We start from the raw sequence: 23,180 nt of genomic DNA, 5'->3' as shown, positions 1-23,180 counted from the left end.
CATCTCCGTGTTCTCGAGTTCCATCTCCGTGTTCTCGCGTTCCATCTCCGTGTTCTCGCGTTCCATCTCCGTGTTCTCGAGTTCCATCTCCGTGTTCTCGTGTTCCATCTCCGTGTTCTCGTGTTCCATCTCCGTGTTCTCGTGTTCCATCTCCGTGTTCTCGTGTTCCATCTCCGTGTTCTTGTGTTCCATCTCTGTGTTCTCGAGTTCCATCTTCACGTTCTCTTGTTCCATCTTCACGTTCTCGTGTTCCATCTCCACGTTCTCGTGTTCCATCTCCACGTTCTCGTGTTCCATCTCCACGTTCTCGTGTTCCATCTTCATGTTCTCGTCTTCCATCTTCGTGTTCTCGTCTTCCATCTCCGTGTTCTCGTGTTCCATCTCCGTGTTCTCGTGTTCCATCTCCGTGTTCTCGTGTTCCATCTCCGTGTTCTCGTGTTCCATCTTCGTGTTCTCGTGTTCCATCTTCGTGTTCTCGTGTTCCATCTTCGTGTTCTCGTGTTCCATCTTCGTGTTCTCGTGTTCCATCTTTGTGTTCTCGTGTTCCATCTCGAGCTCCATCTTCATGTTCTCGTGTTCCATCGTAATGTTCTCGTGTTCCATCTTCATGTTCTCGTGTTCCATCTTCATGTTCTCGTGTTCCATCTTCATGTTCTCGAGCTCCATCTTCATGTTCTCGTTTTCCATCTTCATGTTCTCGAGCTCCATTGTAATGTTCTCGTGTTCCATCTTCATGTTCTCGTGTTCCATCTCCGTGTTCTCGCGTTCCATCTCCGTGTTATCGCGTTCCATCTCCGTGTTCTCGAGTTCCATCTCCGTGTTCTCGCGTTCCATCTCCGTGTTCTCGCGTTCCATCTCCGTGTTCTCGAGTTCCATCTCCGTGTTCTCGTGTTCCATCTCCGTGTTCTCGTGTTCCATCTCCGTGTTCTCGTGTTCCATCTCCGTGTTCTCGTGTTCCATCTCCGTGTTCTTGTGTTCCATCTCTGTGTTCTCGAGTTCCATCTTCACGTTCTCTTGTTCCATCTTCACGTTCTCGTGTTCCATCTCCACGTTCTCGTGTTCCATCTCCACGTTCTCGTGTTCCATCTCCACGTTCTCGTGTTCCATCTCCACGTTCTCGTGTTCCATCTTCGTGTTCTCGTCTTCCATCTTCGTGTTCTCGTCTTCCATCTCCGTGTTCTCGTGTTCCATCTCCGTGTTCTCGTGTTCCATCTCCGTGTTCTCGTGTTCCATCTTCGTGTTCTCGTGTTCCATCTTCGTGTTCTCGTGTTCCATCTTTGTGTTCTCGTGTTCCATCTCGAGCTCCATCTTCATGTTCTCGTTTTCCGTCATGTTCTCGTGTTCCATCTTCATGTTCTCGTGTTCCATCTTCATGTTCTCGTGTTCCATCGTCATGTTCTCGTGTTCCATCTTCATGTTCTCGTGTTCCATCTTCATGTTCTCGTGTTCCATCTTCATGTTCTCGAGCTCCATCTTCATGTTCTCGTGTTCCATCTTCATGTTCTCGAGCTCCATCTTCATGTTCTCGTGTTCCATCTTCATGTTCTCGTGTTCCATCTCCATGTTCTCGTGTTCCATCTCCGTGTTCTCGTGTTCCATCTTCATGTTCTCGTGTTCCATCTCCATGTTCTCGTGTTCCATCTTCATGTTCTCGTGTTCCATCTTTATGTTCTCGAGCTCCATCTTCATGTTCTCGTGTTCCATCTTCATGTTCTCGAGCTCCATTGTAATGTTCTTGTGTTCCATCTTCATGTTCTCGTGTTCCATCTTCATGTTCTCGAGCTCCATCTTCATGTTCTCGTGTTCCATCTTCATGTTCTCGAGCTCCATTGTAATGTTCTTGTGTTCCATCTTCATGTTCTCGTGTTCCATCTTCGTGTTCTCGTGTTCCATTTTCATGTTCTCGAGCTCCATCTTCATGTTCTCGAGCTCCATCTTCATATTCTCGTGTTCCATCGTCATGTTCTCGTGTTCCATCTTCATGTTCTCGTGTTCCATCGTCACGTTCTCGTGTTCCATCGTCATGTTCTCGTGTTCCATCTTCATGTTCTCGTGTTCCATCTTCATGTTCTCGAGCTCCATCTTCATGTTCTCGTGTTCCATCGTCATGTTCTCGTGTTCCATCTTCATGTTCTCGTGTTCCATCGTCATGTTCTCGTGTTCCATCGTCATGTTCTCGTGTTCCATCTTCATGTTCTCGTGTTCCATCGTCATGTTCTCGTGTTCCATCTTCATGTTCTCGTGTTCCATCTCCGTGTTCTCGTGTTCCATCTCCGTGTTCTCGAGCTCCATCTTCATGTTCTCGTGTTCCATCGTCATGTTCTCGTGTTCCATCTTCATGTTCTCGTGTTCCATCGTCACGTTCTCGTGTTCCATCTTCATGTTCTCGTGTTCCATCTTCATGTTCTCGTGTTCCATCTTCATGTTCTCGAGCTCCATCTTCATGTTCTCGTGTTCCATCGTCATGTTCTCGTGTTCCATCTTCATGTTCTCGTGTTCCATCGTCATGTTCTCGTGTTCCATCGTCATGTTCTCGTGTTCCATCTTCATGTTCTCGTGTTCCATCTCCGTGTTCTCGTGTTCCATCTCCGTGTTCTCGAGTTCCATCTCCGTGTTCTCGTGTTCCATCTCCGTGTTCTCGTGTTCCATCTCCGTGTTCTCGCGTTCCATCTCCGTGTTCTCGTGTTCCATCTCCGTGTTCTCGAGTTCCAGCTTCGTGTTCTCGTGTTCCATCTTCGTGTTCTCGTCTTCCATCTCCGTGTTCTCGTGTTCCATCTCCGTGTTCTCGTGTTCCATCTCCGTGTTCTCGTGTTCCATCTTCGTGTTCTCGTGTTCCATCTTCGTGTTCTCGTGTTCCATCTTCGTGTTCTCGTGTTCCATCTCCGTGTTCTCCTGTTCCATCTTCGTGTTCTCGTGTTCCATCTTCATTTTCTCGTGTTCCATCTTCGTGTTCTCGTGTTCCATCTTTGTGTTCTCGTGTTCCATCTCCGTGTTCTCGTGTTCCATCTTCATGTTCTCGTGTTCCATCTTCATGTTCTCGTGTTCCTTCATGTTCTCATTTTCCTTCATGTTCTCGTGTTCCATCTTCATGTTCTCGAGCTCCATCTTCATGTTCTCGTTTTCCGTCATGTTCTCGTGTTCCATCGTCATGTTCTCGTGTTCCATCTTCATGTTCTCGTGTTCCATCTTCATGTTCTCGTGTTCCATCTTCATGTTCTCGAGCTCCATCTTCATGTTCTCGTGTTCCATCTTCATGTTCTCGAGCTCCATCTTCATGTTCTCGTTTTCCGTCATGTTCTCGTGTTCCATCGTCATGTTCTCGTGTTCCATCTTCATGTTCTCGTGTTCCATCTTCATGTTCTCGTGTTCCATCTTCATGTTCTCGAGCTCCATCTTCATGTTCTCGTGTTCCATCTTCATGTTCTCGAGCTCCATCTTCATGTTCTCGTGTTCCATCTTCATGTTCTCGTGTTCCATGTTCTCGTGTTCCATCTCCGTGTTCTCGTGTTCCATCTCCGTGTTCTCGTGTTCCATCTTCGTGTTCTCGTGTTCCATCTCCATGTTCTCGTGTTCCATCTTCATGTTCTCGTCTTCCATCTCCATGTTCTCGTGTTCCATCTTCATGTTCTCGTGTTCCATCTCCATGTTCTCGTGTTCCATCTTCATGTTCTCGTGTTCCATCTTCATGTTCTCGAGCTCCATCTTCATGTTCTCGTGTTCCATCTTCATGTTCTCGAGCTCCATTGTAATGTTCTTGTGTTCCATCTTCATGTTCTCGCGTTCCATCTTCGTGTTCTCGCGTTCCATCTCCGTGTTCTCGTGTTCCATCTTTGTGTTCTCGAGTTCCATCTTTGTGTTCTCGAGTTCCATCTTCGTGTTCTCGTGTTCCATCTCCATGTTCTTGCGTTCCATCTTCGTGTTCTCGAGTTCCATCTTCGTGTTCTCGTGTTCCATTTTCATGTTCTCGAGCTCCATCTTCATGTTCTCGAGCTCCATCTTCATGTTCTCGTGTTCCATCGTCATGTTCTCGTGTTCCATCTTCATGTTCTCGTGTTCCATCGTCATGTTCTCGTGTTCCATCTTCATGTTCTCGTGTTCCATCTTCATGTTCTCGTGTTCCATCTTCATGTTCTCGAGCTCCATCTTCATGTTCTCGTGTTCCATCTTCATGTTCTCGTGTTCCATGTTCTCGTGTTCCATCTCCGTGTTCTCGTGTTCCATCTCCGTGTTCTCGTGTTCCATCTTCGTGTTCTCGTGTTCCATCTCCATGTTCTCGTGTTCCATCTTCATGTTCTCGTCTTCCATCTCCATGTTCTCGTGTTCCATCTTCATGTTCTCGTGTTCCATCTCCATGTTCTCGTGTTCCATCTTCATGTTCTCGTGTTCCATCTTCATGTTCTCGAGCTCCATCTTCATGTTCTCGTGTTCCATCTTCATGTTCTCGAGCTCCATTGTAATGTTCTTGTGTTCCATCTTCATGTTCTCGTGTTCCATCTTCATGTTCTCGCGTTCCATCTTCGTGTTCTCGCGTTCCATCTCCGTGTTCTCGTGTTCCATCTTTGTGTTCTCGAGTTCCATCTTCGTGTTCTCGAGTTCCATCTTCGTGTTCTCGTGTTCCATCTTCATTTTCCCGTGTTCCATCTTCATGTTCTCGCGTTCCATCTCCATGTTCTTGCGTTCCATCTTCGTGTTCTCGAGTTCCATCTTCGTGTTCTCGTGTTCCATTTTCATGTTCTCGAGCTCCATCTTCATGTTCTCGAGCTCCATCTTCATGTTCTCGTGTTCCATCGTCATGTTCTCGTGTTCCATCTTCATGTTCTCGTGTTCCATCGTCATGTTCTCGTGTTCCATCTTCATGTTCTCGTGTTCCATCTTCATGTTCTCGTGTTCCATCTTCATGTTCTCGTGTTCCATCTTCATGTTCTCGAGCTCCATCTTCATGTTCTCGAGCTCCATCGTCATGTTCTCGTGTTCCATCGTCGTGTTCTCGTGTTCCATCTTCGTGTTCTCGAGTTCCATCTCCGTGTTCTCGAGTTCCATCTCCGTGTTCTCGTGTTCCATCGTCATGTTCTCGTGTTCCATCTTCATGTTCTCGTGTTCCATCTTCATGTTCTCGTGTTCCATCGTCATGTTCTCGTGTTCCATCTTCATGTTCTCGTTTTCCATCTTCATGTTCTCGAGCTCCATTGTAATGTTCTCGTGTTCCATCTTCATGTTCTCGTGTTCCATCTCCGTGTTATCGCGTTCCATCTCCGTGTTCTCGAGTTCCATCTCCGTGTTCTCGCGTTCCATCTTCGTGTTCTCGTGTTCCATCTTCATTTTCTCGTGTTCCATCTTCGTGTTCTCGTGTTCCATCTTTGTGTTCTCGTGTTCCATCTCCGTGTTCTCGTGTTCCATCTTCATGTTCTCGTGTTCCATCTTCATGTTCTCGTGTTCCTTCATGTTCTCATTTTCCTTCATGTTCTCGTGTTCCATCTTCGTGTTCTCGTGTTCCATCTTTGTGTTCTCGTGTTCCATCTTCATGTTCTCGTGTTCCATCTTCATGTTCTCGAGCTCCATCTTCATGTTCTCGTTTTCCGTCATGTTCTCGTGTTCCATCGTCATGTTCTCGTGTTCCATCTTCATGTTCTCGTGTTCCATCTTCATGTTCTCGTGTTCCATCTTCATGTTCTCGAGCTCCATCTTCATGTTCTCGTGTTCCATCTTCATGTTCTCGAGCTCCATCTTCATGTTCTCGTTTTCCGTCATGTTCTCGTGTTCCATCGTCATGTTCTCGTGTTCCATCTTCATGTTCTCGTGTTCCATCTTCATGTTCTCGTGTTCCATCTTCATGTTCTCGAGCTCCATCTTCATGTTCTCGTGTTCCATCTTCATGTTCTCGAGCTCCATCTTCATGTTCTCGTGTTCCATCTTCATGTTCTCGTGTTCCATGTTCTCGTGTTCCATCTCCGTGTTCTCGTGTTCCATCTCCGTGTTCTCGTGTTCCATCTTCGTGTTCTCGTGTTCCATCTCCATGTTCTCGTGTTCCATCTTCATGTTCTCGTCTTCCATCTCCATGTTCTCGTGTTCCATCTTCATGTTCTCGTGTTCCATCTCCATGTTCTCGTGTTCCATCTTCATGTTCTCGTGTTCCATCTTCATGTTCTCGAGCTCCATCTTCATGTTCTCGTGTTCCATCTTCATGTTCTCGAGCTCCATTGTAATGTTCTTGTGTTCCATCTTCATGTTCTCGTGTTCCATCTTCATGTTCTCGTGTTCCATCTCCGTGTTCTCGTGTTCCATCTTCATGTTCTCGTGTTCCATCTTCATGTTCTCGTGTTCCTTCATGTTCTCATTTTCCTTCATGTTCTCGTGTTCCATCTTCATGTTCTCGAGCTCCATCTTCATGTTCTCGTTTTCCGTCATGTTCTCGTGTTCCATCGTCATGTTCTCGTGTTCCATCTTCATGTTCTCGTGTTCCATCTTCATGTTCTCGTGTTCCATCTTCATGTTCTCGAGCTCCATCTTCATGTTCTCGTGTTCCATCTTCATGTTCTCGAGCTCCATCTTCATGTTCTCGTTTTCCGTCATGTTCTCGTGTTCCATCGTCATGTTCTCGTGTTCCATCTTCATGTTCTCGTGTTCCATCTTCATGTTCTCGTGTTCCATCTTCATGTTCTCGAGCTCCATCTTCATGTTCTCGAGCTCCATCTTCATGTTCTCGTGTTCCATCTTCATGTTCTCGAGCTCCATCTTCATGTTCTCGTGTTCCATCTTCATGTTCTCGTGTTCCATGTTCTCGTGTTCCATCTCCGTGTTCTCGTGTTCCATCTTCGTGTTCTCGTGTTCCATCTCCGTGTTCTCGTGTTCCATCTTCATGTTCTCGTCTTCCATCTCCATGTTCTCGTGTTCCATCTTCATGTTCTCGTGTTCCATCTTCATGTTCTCGAGCTCCATCTTCATGTTCTCGTGTTCCATCTTCATGTTCTCGAGCTCCATCTTCATGTTCTCGAGCTCCATCTTCATGTTCTCGTGTTCCATCGTCATGTTCTCGTGTTCCATCTTCATGTTCTCGTGTTCCATCGTCATGTTCTCGTGTTCCATCTTCATGTTCTCGTGTTCCATCTTCATGTTCTCGTGTTCCATCTTCATGTTCTCGAGCTCCATCTTCATGTTCTCGTGTTCCATCTTCATGTTCTCGTGTTCCATGTTCTCGTGTTCCATCTCCGTGTTCTCGTGTTCCATCTCCGTGTTCTCGTGTTCCATCTTCGTGTTCTCGTGTTCCATCTCCATGTTCTCGTGTTCCATCTTCATGTTCTCGTCTTCCATCTCCATGTTCTCGTGTTCCATCTTCATGTTCTCGTGTTCCATCTCCATGTTCTCGTGTTCCATCTCCATGTTCTCGTGTTCCATCTTCATGTTCTCGTGTTCCATCTTCATGTTCTCGAGCTCCATCTTCATGTTCTCGTGTTCCATCTTCATGTTCTCGAGCTCCATTGTAATGTTCTTGTGTTCCATCTTCATGTTCTCGTGTTCCATCTTCATGTTCTCGCGTTCCATCTTCGTGTTCTCGCGTTCCATCTCCGTGTTCTCGTGTTCCATCTTTGTGTTCTCGAGTTCCATCTTCGTGTTCTCGAGTTCCATCTTCGTGTTCTCGTGTTCCATCTTCATTTTCCCGTGTTCCATCTTCATGTTCTCGCGTTCCATCTCCATGTTCTCGCGTTCCATCTTCGTGTTCTCGAGTTCCATCTTCGTGTTCTCGTGTTCCATTTTCATGTTCTCGAGCTCCATCTTCATGTTCTCGAGCTCCATCTTCATGTTCTCGTGTTCCATCGTCATGTTCTCGAGCTCCATCTTCATGTTCTCGTGTTCCATCTTCATGTTCTCGTGTTCCATGTTCTCGTGTTCCATCTCCGTGTTCTCGTGTTCCATCTTCGTGTTCTCGTGTTCCATCTCCGTGTTCTCGTGTTCCATCTTCATGTTCTCGTCTTCCATCTCCATGTTCTCGTGTTCCATCTTCATGTTCTCGTGTTCCATCTTCATGTTCTCGAGCTCCATCTTCATGTTCTCGTGTTCCATCTTCATGTTCTCGAGCTCCATCTTCATGTTCTCGAGCTCCATCTTCATGTTCTCGTGTTCCATCGTCATGTTCTCGTGTTCCATCTTCATGTTCTCGTGTTCCATCGTCATGTTCTCGTGTTCCATCTTCATGTTCTCGTGTTCCATCTTCATGTTCTCGTGTTCCATCTTCATGTTCTCGAGCTCCATCTTCATGTTCTCGTGTTCCATCTTCATGTTCTCGTGTTCCATGTTCTCGTGTTCCATCTCCGTGTTCTCGTGTTCCATCTCCGTGTTCTCGTGTTCCATCTTCGTGTTCTCGTGTTCCATCTCCATGTTCTCGTGTTCCATCTTCATGTTCTCGTCTTCCATCTCCATGTTCTCGTGTTCCATCTTCATGTTCACGTGTTCCATCTCCATGTTCTCGTGTTCCATCTCCATGTTCTCGTGTTCCATCTTCATGTTCTCGTGTTCCATCTTCATGTTCTCGAGCTCCATCTTCATGTTCTCGTGTTCCATCTTCATGTTCTCGAGCTCCATTGTAATGTTCTTGTGTTCCATCTTCATGTTCTCGTGTTCCATCTTCATGTTCTCGCGTTCCATCTTCGTGTTCTCGCGTTCCATCTCCGTGTTCTCGTGTTCCATCTTTGTGTTCTCGAGTTCCATCTTCGTGTTCTCGAGTTCCATCTTCGTGTTCTCGTGTTCCATCTTCATTTTCCCGTGTTCCATCTTCATGTTCTCGCGTTCCATCTCCGTGTTCTCGCGTTCCATCTTCGTGTTCTCGAGTTCCATCTTCGTGTTCTCGTGTTCCATTTTCATGTTCTCGAGCTCCATCTTCATGTTCTCGAGCTCCATCTTCATGTTCTCGTGTTCCATCGTCATGTTCTCGTGTTCCATCTTCATGTTCTCGTGTTCCATCGTCATGTTCTCGTGTTCCATCTTCATGTTCTCGTGTTCCATCTTCATGTTCTCGTGTTCCATCTTCATGTTCTCGAGCTCCATCTTCATGTTCTCGTGTTCCATCGTCATGTTCTCGTGTTCCATCTTCATGTTCTCGTGTTCCATCGTCATGTTCTCGTGTTCCATCTTCATGTTCTCGTGTTCCATCTTCATGTTCTCGTGTTCCATCTTCATGTTCTCGAGCTCCATCTTCATGTTCTCGAGCTCCATCGTCATGTTCTCGTGTTCCATCGTCGTGTTCTCGTGTTCCATCTTCGTGTTCTCGAGTTCCATCTCCGTGTTCTCGAGTTCCATCTCCGTGTTCTCGTGTTCCATCGTCATGTTCTCGTGTTCCATCTTCATGTTCTCGTGTTCCATCTTCATGTTCTCGTGTTCCATCGTCATGTTCTCGTGTTCCATCTTCATGTTCTCGTTTTCCATCTTCATGTTCTCGAGCTCCATTGTAATGTTCTCGTGTTCCATCTTCATGTTCTCGAGCTCCATTGTAATGTTCTCGTGTTCCATCTTCATGTTCTCGTGTTCCATCTCCGTGTTATCGCGTTCCATCTCCGTGTTCTCGAGTTCCATCTCCGTGTTCTCGCGTTCCATCTTCGTGTTCTCGTGTTCCATCTTCATTTTCTCGTGTTCCATCTTCGTGTTCTCGTGTTCCATCTTTGTGTTCTCGTGTTCCATCTCCGTGTTCTCGTGTTCCATCTTCATGTTCTCGTGTTCCATCTTCATGTTCTCGTGTTCCTTCATGTTCTCATTTTCCTTCATGTTCTCGTGTTCCATCTTCATGTTCTCGAGCTCCATCTTCATGTTCTCGTTTTCCGTCATGTTCTCGTGTTCCATCGTCATGTTCTCGTGTTCCATCTTCATGTTCTCGTGTTCCATCTTCATGTTCTCGTGTTCCATCTTCATGTTCTCGAGCTCCATCTTCATGTTCTCGTGTTCCATCTTCATGTTCTCGAGCTCCATCTTCATGTTCTCGTTTTCCGTCATGTTCTCGTGTTCCATCGTCATGTTCTCGTGTTCCATCTTCATGTTCTCGTGTTCCATCTTCATGTTCTCGTGTTCCATCTTCATGTTCTCGAGCTCCATCTTCATGTTCTCGTGTTCCATCTTCATGTTCTCGAGCTCCATCTTCATGTTCTCGTGTTCCATCTTCATGTTCTCGTGTTCCATGTTCTCGTGTTCCATCTCCGTGTTCTCGTGTTCCATCTCCGTGTTCTCGTGTTCCATCTTCGTGTTCTCGTGTTCCATCTCCATGTTCTCGTGTTCCATCTTCATGTTCTCGTCTTCCATCTCCATGTTCTCGTGTTCCATCTTCATGTTCTCGTGTTCCATCTCCATGTTCTCGTGTTCCATCTTCATGTTCTCGTGTTCCATCTTCATGTTCTCGAGCTCCATCTTCATGTTCTCGTGTTCCATCTTCATGTTCTCGAGCTCCATTGTAATGTTCTTGTGTTCCATCTTCATGTTCTCGTGTTCCATCTTCATGTTCTCGCGTTCCATCTTCGTGTTCTCGCGTTCCATCTCCGTGTTCTCGTGTTCCATCTTTGTGTTCTCGAGTTCCATCTTCGTGTTCTCGAGTTCCATCTTCGTGTTCTCGTGTTCCATCTTCATTTTCCCGTGTTCCATCTTCATGTTCTCGTGTTCCATCTCCATGTTCTTGCGTTCCATCTTCGTGTTCTCGAGTTCCATCTTCGTGTTCTCGTGTTCCATTTTCATGTTCTCGAGCTCCATCTTCATGTTCTCGAGCTCCATCTTCATGTTCTCGTGTTCCATCGTCATGTTCTCGTGTTCCATCGTCATGTTCTCGTGTTCCATCTTCATGTTCTCGTGTTCCATCTTCATGTTCTCGTGTTCCATCTTCATGTTCTCGTGTTCCATCTTCATGTTCTCGTGTTCCATCTTCATGTTCTCGTGTTCCATCTTCATTTTCCCGTGTTCCATCTTCATGTTCTCGTGTTCCATCTCCATGTTCTTGCGTTCCATCTTCGTGTTCTCGAGTTCCATCTTCATGTTCTCGTGTTCCATCGTCATGTTCTCGTGTTCCATCGTCGTGTTCTCGTGTTCCATCTTCGTGTTCTCGTGTTCCATCTCCGTGTTCTCGAGTTCCATCTCCGTGTTCTCGTGTTCCATCGTCATGTTCTCGTGTTCCATCTTCATGTTCTCGTGTTCCATCGTCATGTTCTCGTGTTCCATCTTCATGTTCTCGTGTTCCATCTTCATGTTCTCGTGTTCCATCTTCATGTTCTCGTGTTCCATCTTCATGTTCTCGAGCTCCATCGTCATGTTCTCGTGTTCCATCGTCGTGTTCTCGTGTTCCATCTTCGTGTTCTCGTGTTCCATCTCCGTGTTCTCGAGTTCCATCTCCGTGTTCTCGAGTTCCATCTCCGTGTTCTCGTGTTCCATCGTCATGTTCTCGTGTTCCATCTTCATGTTCTCGTGTTCCATCGTCATGTTCTCGTGTTCCATCTTCATGTTCTCGTTTTCCATCTTCATGTTCTCGAGCTCCATTGTAATGTTCTCGTGTTCCATTGTAATGTTCTCGAGCTCCATTGTAATGTTCTCGTGTTCCATCTTCATGTTCTCGTGTTCCATCTCCGTGTTCTCGCGTTCCATCTCCGTGTTATCGCGTTCCATCTCCGTGTTCTCGAGTTCCATCTCCGTGTTCTCGCGTTCCATCTCCGTGTTCTCGCGTTCCATCTCCGTGTTCTCGAGTTCCATCTCCGTGTTCTCGTGTTCCATCTCCGTGTTCTCGTGTTCCATCTCCGTGTTCTCGTGTTCCATCTCCGTGTTCTCGTGTTCCATCTCCGTGTTCTCGTGTTCCATCTCCGTGTTCTCGTGTTCCATCTCCGTGTTCTCGTGTTCCATCTCTGTGTTCTCGAGTTCCATCTTCACGTTCTCTTGTTCCATCTTCACGTTCTCGTGTTCCATCTTCACGTTCTCGTGTTCCATCTCCACGTTCTCGCGTTCCATCTCCGTGTTCTCGTGTTCCATCTCCGTGTTCTCGTGTTCCATCTCCGTGTTCTCGCGTTCCATCTCCGTGTTCTCGTGTTCCATCTCCGTGTTCTCGAGTTCCAGCTTCGTGTTCTCGTGTTCCATCTTCGTGTTCTCGTCTTCCATCTCCGTGTTCTCGTGTTCCATCTCCGTGTTCTCGTGTTCCATCTCCGTGTTCTCGTGTTCCATCTCCGTGTTCTCGTGTTCCATCTTCGTGTTCTCGTGTTCCATCTTCGTGTTCTCGTGTTCCATCTTCGTGTTCTCGTGTTCCATCTCCGTGTTCTCCTGTTCCATCTTCGTGTTCTCGTGTTCCATCTTCATTTTCTCGTGTTCCATCTTCGTGTTCTCGTGTTCCATCTTTGTGTTCTCGTGTTCCATCTCCGTGTTCTCGTGTTCCTTCATGTTCTCATTTTCCTTCATGTTCTCGTGTTCCATCTTCATGTTCTCGAGCTCCATCTTCATGTTCTCGTTTTCCGTCATGTTCTCGTGTTCCATCGTCATGTTCTCGTGTTCCATCTTCATGTTCTCGTGTTCCATCTTCATGTTCTCGAGCTCCATCTTCATGTTCTCGTTTTCCGTCATGTTCTCGTGTTCCATCTTCATGTTCTCGTGTTCCATCTTCATGTTCTCGTGTTCCATCTTCATGTTCTCGTGTTCCATCTTCATGTTCTCGAGCTCCATCTTCATGTTCTCGAGCTCCATCTTCATGTTCTCGAGCTCCATCTTCATGTTCTCGTGTTCCATCTCCATGTTCTCGTGTTCCATCTTCATGTTCTCGTGTTCCATCTTCATGTTCTCGTGTTCCATCTTCATGTTCTCGAGCTCCATCTTCATGTTCTCGTGTTCCATCTTCATGTTCTCGAGCTCCATCTTCATGTTCTCGTGTTCCATCTTCATGTTCTCGTGTTCCATGTTCTCGTGTTCCATCTCCGTGTTCTCGTGTTCCATCTCCGTGTTCTCGTGTTCCATCTTCGTGTTCTCGTGTTCCATCTCCATGTTCTCGTGTTCCATCTTCATGTTCTCGTCTTCCATCTCCATGTTCTCGTGTTCCATCTTCATGTTCTCGTGTTCCATCTCCATGTTCTCGTGTTCCATCTTCATGTTCTCGTGTTCCATCTTCATGTTCTCGAGCTCCATCTTCATGTTCTCGTGTTCCATCTTCATGTTCTCGAGCTCCATTGTAATGTTCTTGTGTTCCATCTTCATGTTCTCGTGTTCCATCTTCATGTTCTCGCGTTCCATCTTCGTGTTCTCGCGTTCCATCTCCGTGTTCTCGTGTTCCATCTTTGTGTTCTCGAGTTCCATCTTCGTGTTCTCGAGTTCCATCTTCGTGTTCTCGTGTTCCATCTTCATTTTCCCGTGTTCCATCTTCATGTTCTCGTGTTCCATCTCCATGTTCTTGCGTTCCATCTTCGTGTTCTCGAGTTCCATCTTCGTGTTCTCGTGTTCCATTTTCATGTTCTCGAGCTCCATCTTCATGTTCTCGAGCTCCATCTTCATGTTCTCGTGTTCCATCGTCATGTTCTCGTGTTCCATCGTCATGTTCTCGTGTTCCATCTTCATGTTCTCGTGTTCCATCTTCATTTTCCCGTGTTCCATCTTCATGTTCTCGTGTTCCATCTCCATGTTCTTGCGTTCCATCTTCGTGTTCTCGAGTTCCATCTTCGTGTTCTCGTGTTCCATTTTCATGTTCTCGAGCTCCATCTTCATGTTCTCGAGCTCCATCTTCATGTTCTCGTGTTCCATCGTCATGTTCTCGTGTTCCATCGTCATGTTCTCGTGTTCCATCTTCATGTTCTCGTGTTCCATCTTCATGTTCTCGTGTTCCATCTTCATGTTCTCGTGTTCCATCTTCATGTTCTCGTGTTCCATCTTCATGTTCTCGTGTTCCATCTTCATGTTCTCGTGTTCCATCTTCATGTTCTCGTGTTCCATCTTCATTTTCCCGTGTTCCATCTTCATGTTCTCGTGTTCCATCTCCATGTTCTTGCGTTCCATCTTCGTGTTCTCGAGTTCCATCTTCATGTTCTCGTGTTCCATCGTCATGTTCTCGTGTTCCATCGTCGTGTTCTCGTGTTCCATCTTCGTGTTCTCGTGTTCCATCTCCGTGTTCTCGAGTTCCATCTCCGTGTTCTCGTGTTCCATCGTCATGTTCTCGTGTTCCATCTTCATGTTCTCGTGTTCCATCGTCATGTTCTCGTGTTCCATCTTCATGTTCTCGTGTTCCATCTTCATGTTCTCGTGTTCCATCTTCATGTTCTCGTGTTCCATCTTCATGTTCTCGAGCTCCATCGTCATGTTCTCGTGTTCCATCGTCGTGTTCTCGTGTTCCATCTTCGTGTTCTCGTGTTCCATCTCCGTGTTCTCGAGTTCCATCTCCGTGTTCTCGAGTTCCATCTCCGTGTTCTCGTGTTCCATCGTCATGTTCTCGTGTTCCATCTTCATGTTCTCGTGTTCCATCGTCATGTTCTCGCGTTCCATCTCCGTGTTCTCGTGTTCCATCTCCGTGTTCTCGAGTTCCAGCTTCGTGTTCTCGTGTTCCATCTTCGTGTTCTCGTCTTCCATCTCCGTGTTCTCGTGTTCCATCTCCGTGTTCTCGTGTTCCATCTCCGTGTTCTCGTGTTCCATCTCCGTGTTCTCGTGTTCCATCTTCGTGTTCTCGTGTTCCATCTTCGTGTTCTCGTGTTCCATCTTCGTGTTCTCGTGTTCCATCTCCGTGTTCTCCTGTTCCATCTTCGTGTTCTCGTGTTCCATCTTCATTTTCTCGTGTTCCATCTTCGTGTTCTCGTGTTCCATCTTTGTGTTCTCGTGTTCCATCTCCGTGTTCTCGTGTTCCTTCATGTTCTCATTTTCCTTCATGTTCTCGTGTTCCATCTTCATGTTCTCGAGCTCCATCTTCATGTTCTCGTTTTCCGTCATGTTCTCGTGTTCCATCGTCATGTTCTCGTGTTCCATCTTCATGTTCTCGTGTTCCATCTTCATGTTCTCGAGCTCCATCTTCATGTTCTCGTTTTCCGTCATGTTCTCGTGTTCCATCTTCATGTTCTCGTGTTCCATCTTCATGTTCTCGTGTTCCATCTTCATGTTCTCGTGTTCCATCTTCATGTTCTCGAGCTCCATCTTCATGTTCTCGAGCTCCATCTTCATGTTCTCGAGCTCCATCTTCATGTTCTCGTGTTCCATCTCCATGTTCTCGTGTTCCATCTCCGTGTTCTCGTGTTCCATCTCCGTGTTCTCGTGTTCCATCTCCGTGTTCTCGTGTTCCATCTCCGTGTTCTCGTGTTCCATCTTCATGTTCTCGTGTTCCATCTTCATGTTCTCGAGCTCCATCTTCATGTTCTCGTTTTCCGTCATGTTCTCGTGTTCCATCGTCATGTTCTCGTGTTCCATCTTCATGTTCTCGTGTTCCATCTTCATGTTCTCGTGTTCCATCTTCATGTTCTCGAGCTCCATCTTCATGTTCTCGTGTTCCATCTTCATGTTCTCGAGCTCCATCTTCATGTTCTCGTGTTCCATCTTCATGTTCTCGTGTTCCATGTTCTCGTGTTCCATCTCCGTGTTCTCGTGTTCCATCTCCGTGTTCTCGTGTTCCATCTTCGTGTTCTCGTGTTCCATCTCCATGTTCTCGTGTTCCATCTTCATGTTCTCGTCTTCCATCTCCATGTTCTCGTGTTCCATCTTCATGTTCTCGTGTTCCATCTCCATGTTCTCGTGTTCCATCTTCATGTTCTCGTGTTCCATCTTCATGTTCTCGAGCTCCATCTTCATGTTCTCGTGTTCCATCTTCATGTTCTCGAGCTCCATTGTAATGTTCTTGTGTTCCATCTTCATGTTCTCGTGTTCCATCTTCATGTTCTCGCGTTCCATCTTCGTGTTCTCGCGTTCCATCTCCGTGTTCTCGTGTTCCATCTTTGTGTTCTCGAGTTCCATCTTCGTGTTCTCGAGTTCCATCTTCGTGTTCTCGTGTTCCATCTTCATTTTCCCGTGTTCCATCTTCATGTTCTCGTGTTCCATCTCCATGTTCTTGCGTTCCATCTTCGTGTTCTCGAGTTCCATCTTCGTGTTCTCGTGTTCCATTTTCATGTTCTCGAGCTCCATCTTCATGTTCTCGAGCTCCATCTTCATGTTCTCGTGTTCCATCGTCATGTTCTCGTGTTCCATCGTCATGTTCTCGTGTTCCATCTTCATGTTCTCGTGTTCCATCTTCATGTTCTCGTGTTCCATCTTCATGTTCTCGTGTTCCATCTTCATGTTCTCGTGTTCCATCTTCATGTTCTCGTGTTCCATCTTCATTTTCCCGTGTTCCATCTTCATGTTCTCGTGTTCCATCTCCATGTTCTTGCGTTCCATCTTCGTGTTCTCGAGTTCCATCTTCATGTTCTCGTGTTCCATCGTCATGTTCTCGTGTTCCATCGTCGTGTTCTCGTGTTCCATCTTCGTGTTCTCGTGTTCCATCTCCGTGTTCTCGAGTTCCATCTCCGTGTTCTCGTGTTCCATCGTCATGTTCTCGTGTTCCATCTTCATGTTCTCGTGTTCCATCGTCATGTTCTCGTGTTCCATCTTCATGTTCTCGTGTTCCATCTTCATGTTCTCGTGTTCCATCTTCATGTTCTCGTGTTCCATCTTCATGTTCTCGAGCTCCATCGTCATGTTCTCGTGTTCCATCGTCGTGTTCTCGTGTTCCATCTTCGTGTTCTCGTGTTCCATCTCCGTGTTCTCGAGTTCCATCTCCGTGTTCTCGAGTTCCATCTCCGTGTTCTCGTGTTCCATCGTCATGTTCTCGTGTTCCATCTTCATGTTCTCGTGTTCCATCGTCATGTTCTCGTGTTCCATCTTCATGTTCTCGTTTTCCATCTTCATGTTCTCGAGCTCCATTGTAATGTTCTCGTGTTCCATTGTAATGTTCTCGAGCTCCATTGTAATGTTCTCGTGTTCCATCTTCATGTTCTCGTGTTCCATCTCCGTGTTCTCGCGTTCCATCTCCGTGTTATCGCGTTCCATCTCCGTGTTCTCGAGTTCCATCTCCGTGTTCTCGCGTTCCATCTCCGTGTTCTCGCGTTCCATCTCCGTGTTCTCGAGTTCCATCTCCGTGTTCTCGTGTTCCATCTCCGTGTTCTCGTGTTCCATCTCCGTGTTCTCGTGTTCCATCTCCGTGTTCTCGTGTTCCATCTCCGTGTTCTCGTGTTCCATCTCCGTGTTCTCGTGTTCCATCTCCGTGTTCTCGTGTTCCATCTCTGTGTTCTCGAGTTCCATCTTCACGTTCTCGTGTTCCATCTTCACGTTCTCGTGTTCCATCTCCACGTTCTCGCGTTCCATCTCCGCGTTCTCGCGTTCCATCTCCGTGTTCTCGTGTTCCATCTCCGTGTTCTCGCGTTCCATCTCCGTGTTCTCGTGTTCCATCTCCGTGTTCTCGAGTTCCAGCTTCGTGTTCTCGTGTTCCATCTTCGTGTTCTCGTCTTCCATCTCCGTGTTCTCGTGTTCCATCTCCGTGTTCTCGTGTTCCATCTCCGTGTTCTCGTGTTCCATCTCCGTGTTCTCGTGTTCCATCTTCGTGTTCTCGTGTTCCATCTTCGTGTTCTCGTGTTCCATCTTCGTGTTCTCGTGTTCCATCTCCGTGTTCTCCTGTTCCATCTTCGTGTTCTCGTGTTCCATCTTCATTTTCTCGTGTTCCATCTTCGTGTTCTCGTGTTCCATCTTTGTGTTCTCGTGTTCCATCTCCGTGTTCTCGTGTTCCTTCATGTTCTCATTTTCCTTCATGTTCTCGTGTTCCATCTTCATGTTCTCGAGCTCCATCTTCATGTTCTCGTTTTCCGTCATGTTCTCGTGTTCCATCGTCATGTTCTCGTGTTCCATCTTCAAGTTCTCGTGTTCCATCTTCATGTTCTCGAGCTCCATCTTCATGTTCTCGTTTTCCGTCATGTTCTCGTGTTCCATCTTCATGTTCTCGTGTTCCATCTTCATGTTCTCGTGTTCCATCTTCATGTTCTCGTGTTCCATCTTCATGTTCTCGAGCTCCATCTTCATGTTCTCGAGCTCCATCTTCATGTTCTCGAGCTCCATCTTCATGTTCTCGTGTTCCATCTCCATGTTCTCGTGTTCCATCTTCATGTTCTCGTGTTCCATCTTCATGTTCTCGTGTTCCATCTTCATGTTCTCGAGCTCCATCTTCATGTTCTCGTGTTCCATCTTCATGTTCTCGAGCTCCATCTTCATGTTCTCGTGTTCCATCTTCATGTTCTCGTGTTCCATGTTCTCGTGTTCCATCTCCGTGTTCTCGTGTTCCATCTCCGTGTTCTCGTGTTCCATCTTCGTGTTCTCGTGTTCCATCTCCATGTTCTCGTGTTCCATCTTCATGTTCTCGTCTTCCATCTCCATGTTCTCGTGTTCCATCTTCATGTTCTCGTGTTCCATCTCCATGTTCTCGTGTTCCATCTTCATGTTCTCGTGTTCCATCTTCATGTTCTCGAGCTCCATCTTCATGTTCTCGTGTTCCATCTTCATGTTCTCGAGCTCCATTGTAATGTTCTTGTGTTATATCTTCATGTTCTCGTGTTCCATCTTCATGTTCTCGCGTTCCATCTTCGTGTTCTCGCGTTCCATCTCCGTGTTCTCGTGTTCCATCTTTGTGTTCTCGAGTTCCATCTTCGTGTTCTCGAGTTCCATCTTCGTGTTCTCGTGTTCCATCTTCATTTTCCCGTGTTCCATCTTCATGTTCTCGTGTTCCATCTCCATGTTCTTGCGTTCCATCTTCGTGTTCTCGAGTTCCATCTTCGTGTTCTCGTGTTCCATTTTCATGTTCTCGAGCTCCATCTTCATGTTCTCGAGCTCCATCTTCATGTTCTCGTGTTCCATCGTCATGTTCTCGTGTTCCATCGTCATGTTCTCGTGTTCCATCTTCATGTTCTCGTGTTCCATCTTCATGTTCTCGTGTTCCATCTTCATGTTCTCGTGTTCCATCTTCATGTTCTCGTGTTCCATCTTCATGTTCTCGTGTTCCATCTTCATGTTCTCGTGTTCCATCTTCATTTTCCCGTGTTCCATCTTCATGTTCTCGTGTTCCATCTCCATGTTCTTGCGTTCCATCTTCGTGTTCTCGAGTTCCATCTTCATGTTCTCGTGTTCCATCGTCATGTTCTCGTGTTCCATCGTCGTGTTCTCGTGTTCCATCTTCGTGTTCTCGTGTTCCATCTCCGTGTTCTCGAGTTCCATCTCCGTGTTCTCGTGTTCCATCGTCATGTTCTCGTGTTCCATCTTCATGTTCTCGTGTTCCATCGTCATGTTCTCGTGTTCCATCTTCATGTTCTCGTGTTCCATCTTCATGTTCTCGTGTTCCATCTTCATGTTCTCGTGTTCCATCTTCATGTTCTCGAGCTCCATCGTCATGTTCTCGTGTTCCATCGTCGTGTTCTCGTGTTCCATCTTCGTGTTCTCGTGTTCCATCTCCGTGTTCTCGAGTTCCATCTCCGTGTTCTCGAGTTCCATCTCCGTGTTCTCGTGTTCCATCGTCATGTTCTCGTGTTCCATCTTCATGTTCTCGTGTTCCATCGTCATGTTCTCGTGTTCCATCTTCATGTTCTCGTTTTCCATCTTCATGTTCTCGAGCTCCATTGTAATGTTCTCGTGTTCCATTGTAATGTTCTCGTGTTCCATCGTCATGTTCTCGTGTTCCATCTTCATGTTCTCGTTTTCCATCTTCATGTTCTCGAGCTCCATTGTAATGTTCTCGTGTTCCATCTTCATGTTCTCGTGTTCCATCGTCATGTTCTCGTGTTCCATCTTCATGTTCTCGTTTTCCATCTTCATGTTCTCGAGCTCCATTGTAATGTTCTCGTGTTCCATTGTAATGTTCTCGAGCTCCATTGTAATGTTCTCGTGTTCCATCTTCATGTTCTCGTGTTCCATCTCCGTGTTCTCGCGTTCCATCTCCGTGTTATCGCGTTCCATCTCCGTGTTCTCGAGTTCCATCTCCGTGTTCTCGCGTTCCATCTCCGTGTTCTCGCGTTCCATCTCCGTGTTCTCGAGTTCCATCTCCGTGTTCTCGTGTTCCATCTCCGTGTTCTCGTGTTCCATCTCCGTGTTCTCGTGTTCCATCTCCGTGTTCTCGTGTTCCATCTCCGTGTTCTCGTGTTCCATCTCCGTGTTCTCGTGTTCCATCTCCGTGTTCTCGTGTTCCATCTCTGTGTTCTCGAGTTCCATCTTCACGTTCTCTTGTTCCATCTTCACGTTCTCGTGTTCCATCTTCACGTTCTCGTGTTCCATCTCCACGTTCTCGCGTTCCATCTCCGTGTTCTCGTGTTCCATCTCCGTGTTCTCGTGTTCCATCTCCGTGTTCTCGCGTTCCATCTCCGTGTTCTCGTGTTCCATCTCCGTGTTCTCGAGTTCCAGCTTCGTGTTCTCGTGTTCCATCTTCGTGTTCTCGTCTTCCATCTCCGTGTTCTCGTGTTCCATCTCCGTGTTCTCGTGTTCCATCTCCGTGTTCTCGTGTTCCATCTTCGTGTTCTCGTGTTCCATCTTCGTGTTCTCGTGTTCCATCTTCGTGTTCTCGTGTTCCATCTCCGTGTTCTCCTGTTCCATCTTCGTGTTCTCGTGTTCCATCTTCATTTTCTCGTGTTCCATCTTCGTGTTCTCGTGTTCCATCTTTGTGTTCTCGTGTTCCATCTCCGTGTTCTCGTGTTCCTTCATGTTCTCATTTTCCTTCATGTTCTCGTGTTCCATCTTCATGTTCTCGAGCTCCATCTTCATGTTCTCGTTTTCCGTCATGTTCTCGTGTTCCATCGTCATGTTCTCGTGTTCCATCTTCATGTTCTCGTGTTCCATCTTCATGTTCTCGAGCTCCATCTTCATGTTCTCGTTTTCCGTCATGTTCTCGTGTTCCATCTTCATGTTCTCGTGTTCCATCTTCATGTTCTCGTGTTCCATCTTCATGTTCTCGTGTTCCATCTTCATGTTCTCGAGCTCCATCTTCATGTTCTCGAGCTCCATCTTCATGTTCTCGAGCTCCATCTTCATGTTCTCGTGTTCCATCTCCATGTTCTCGTGTTCCATCTCCGTGTTCTCGTGTTCCATCTCCGTGTTCTCGTGTTCCATCTCCGTGTTCTCGTGTTCCATCTCCGTGTTCTCGTGTTCCATCTTCGTGTTCTCGTGTTCCATCTCCGTGTTCTCGTGTTCCATCTTCATGTTCTCGTCTTCCATCTCCATGTTCTCGTGTTCCATCTTCATGTTCTTGTGTTCCATCTCCATGTTCTCGTGTTCCATCTTCATGTTCTCGTGTTCCATCTTCATGTTCTCGAGCTCCATCTTCATGTTCTCGTGTTCCATCTTCATGTTCTCGAGCTCCATTGTAATGTTCTTGTGTTCCATCTTCATGTTCTCGTGTTCCATCTTCATGTTCTCGCGTTCCATCTTCGTGTTCTCGCGTTCCATCTCCGTGTTCTCGTGTTCCATCTTTGTGTTCTCGAGTTCCATCTTCGTGTTCTCGAGTTCCATCTTCGTGTTCTCGTGTTCCATCTTCATTTTCCCGTGTTCCATCTTCATGTTCTCGTGTTCCATCTTCATGTTCTCGTGTTCCATCTTCATGTTCTCGAGCTCCATCTTCATGTTCTCGTGTTCCATCGTCGTGTTCTCGTGTTCCATCGTCGTGTTCTCGTGTTCCATCTTCGTGTTCTCGTGTTCCATCTCCGTGTTCTCGAGTTCCATCTCCGTGTTCTCGAGTTCCATCTCCGTGTTCTCGTGTTCCATCTCCGTGTTCTCGTGTTCCATCTCCGTGTTCTCGAGTTCCATCTCCGTGTTCTCGTGTTCCATCTCCGTGTTCTCGAGTTCCAGCTTCGTGTTCTCGTGTTCCATCTTCGTGTTCTCGAGTTCCATCTTCGTGTTCTCGTGTTCCATCTTCATGTTCTCGTGTTCCATCTTCATGTTCTCGTGTTCCATCTCCATGTTCTCTTGTTCCATCTTCATGTTCTCGTGTTCCATCGTCATGTTCCATCTTCGTGTTCTCGAGGTCCATCTCCGTGTTCTCGTGTTCCATCTCCGTGTTCTCGAGTTCCATCTCCGTGTTCTCGAGTTCCATCTCCGTGTTTTCGAGTTCCATCTCCGTGTTCTCGAGTTCCATCTCCGTGTTCTCGAGTTCCATCTTCATGTTCTCGTGTTCCATCTCCATGTTCTCGTGTTCCATCTTCATGTTATCGTGTTCCATTGTAATGTTCTCGCGTTCCATCTTCGTGTTCTCGAGTTCCATCTTCGTGTTCTCTTGTTCCATCTTCATGTTCTCGAGCTCCATTGTAATGTTCTCGTGTTCCATCTCCATGTTCTCGCGTTCCATCTTCATGTTCTCGCGTTCCATCTTCGTGTTCTCGCGTTCCATCTTCGTGTTCTCGTGTTCCATCTTCGTGTTCTCGAGTTCCATCTTCGTGTTCTCGTGTTCCATCTTCGTGTTCTCGTGTTCCATCTTCATGTTCTCGTGTTCCATCTTCATGTTCTCGAGTTCCATCTCCGTGTTCTCGTGTTCCATCTTCATGTTCTCGTGTTCCATCTTCATGTTCTCGTGTTCCATCTTCATGTTCTCGTGTTCCATCTTCATGTTCTCGTGTTCCATCTTCATGTTCTCGTGTTCCATCTCCATGTTCTCGTGTTCCATCTCCATGTTCTCGAGTTCCATCTCCGTGTTCTCGAGTTCCATCTCCGTGTTCTCGAGTTCCATCTCCGTGTTCTCGTGTTCCATCTTCGTGTTCTCGAGATCCATCTTCGTGTTCTCGAGATCCATCTCCATGTTCTAGAGTTCCATCTTCATGTTCTCGTGTTCCATCTTCCTGTTCTCGAGTTCCATCTTCGTGTTCTCGTGTTCCATCTTCATGTTCTCGTGTTCCATCTTCCTGTTCTCGAGTTCCATCTCCGTGTTCTCGAGATCCATCTCCATGTTCTAGAGTTCCATCTTCATGTTCTCGTGTTCCATCTTCCTGTTCTCGAGTTCCATCTTCATGTTCTCGAGTTCCATCTTCGTGTTCTAGAGTTCCATCTTCATGTTCTCGTGTTCCATCTTCCTGTTCTCGAGTTCCATCTTCGTGTTCTCGAGTTCCATCTTCATGTTCTCGTGTTCCATCTTCCTGTTCTCGAGTTCCATCTTCGTGTTCTCGTGTTCCGTTCTCGTGTTCCATCTCCGTGTTCTCGAGTTCCATCTCCGTGTTCTCGAGCTCCATCGTAAT

General features: G+C 46.7%; 1 protein-coding gene across 1 annotated transcript in view; it reads left to right on the top strand.

The window, feature by feature from the left end:
* Positions 1 to 23,180, top strand: part of tut4 (terminal uridylyl transferase 4) — a 112,175-nt gene that overhangs the window by 10,123 nt on the left and 78,872 nt on the right. The window lies entirely within an intron of this gene.

Source organism: Eucyclogobius newberryi, unplaced genomic scaffold, assembly GCF_026437365.1.
Source record: "Eucyclogobius newberryi isolate DKJ021-1_F unplaced genomic scaffold, fEucNew1.0.hap1 SCAF_9, whole genome shotgun sequence".
NCBI classification, from domain to species: Eukaryota; Metazoa; Chordata; class Actinopteri; order Gobiiformes; family Gobiidae; genus Eucyclogobius; species Eucyclogobius newberryi.
The sequence above is the reverse complement of the archived record's forward strand: the minus strand, read 5'-3'. Positions and strand labels throughout refer to the sequence as shown.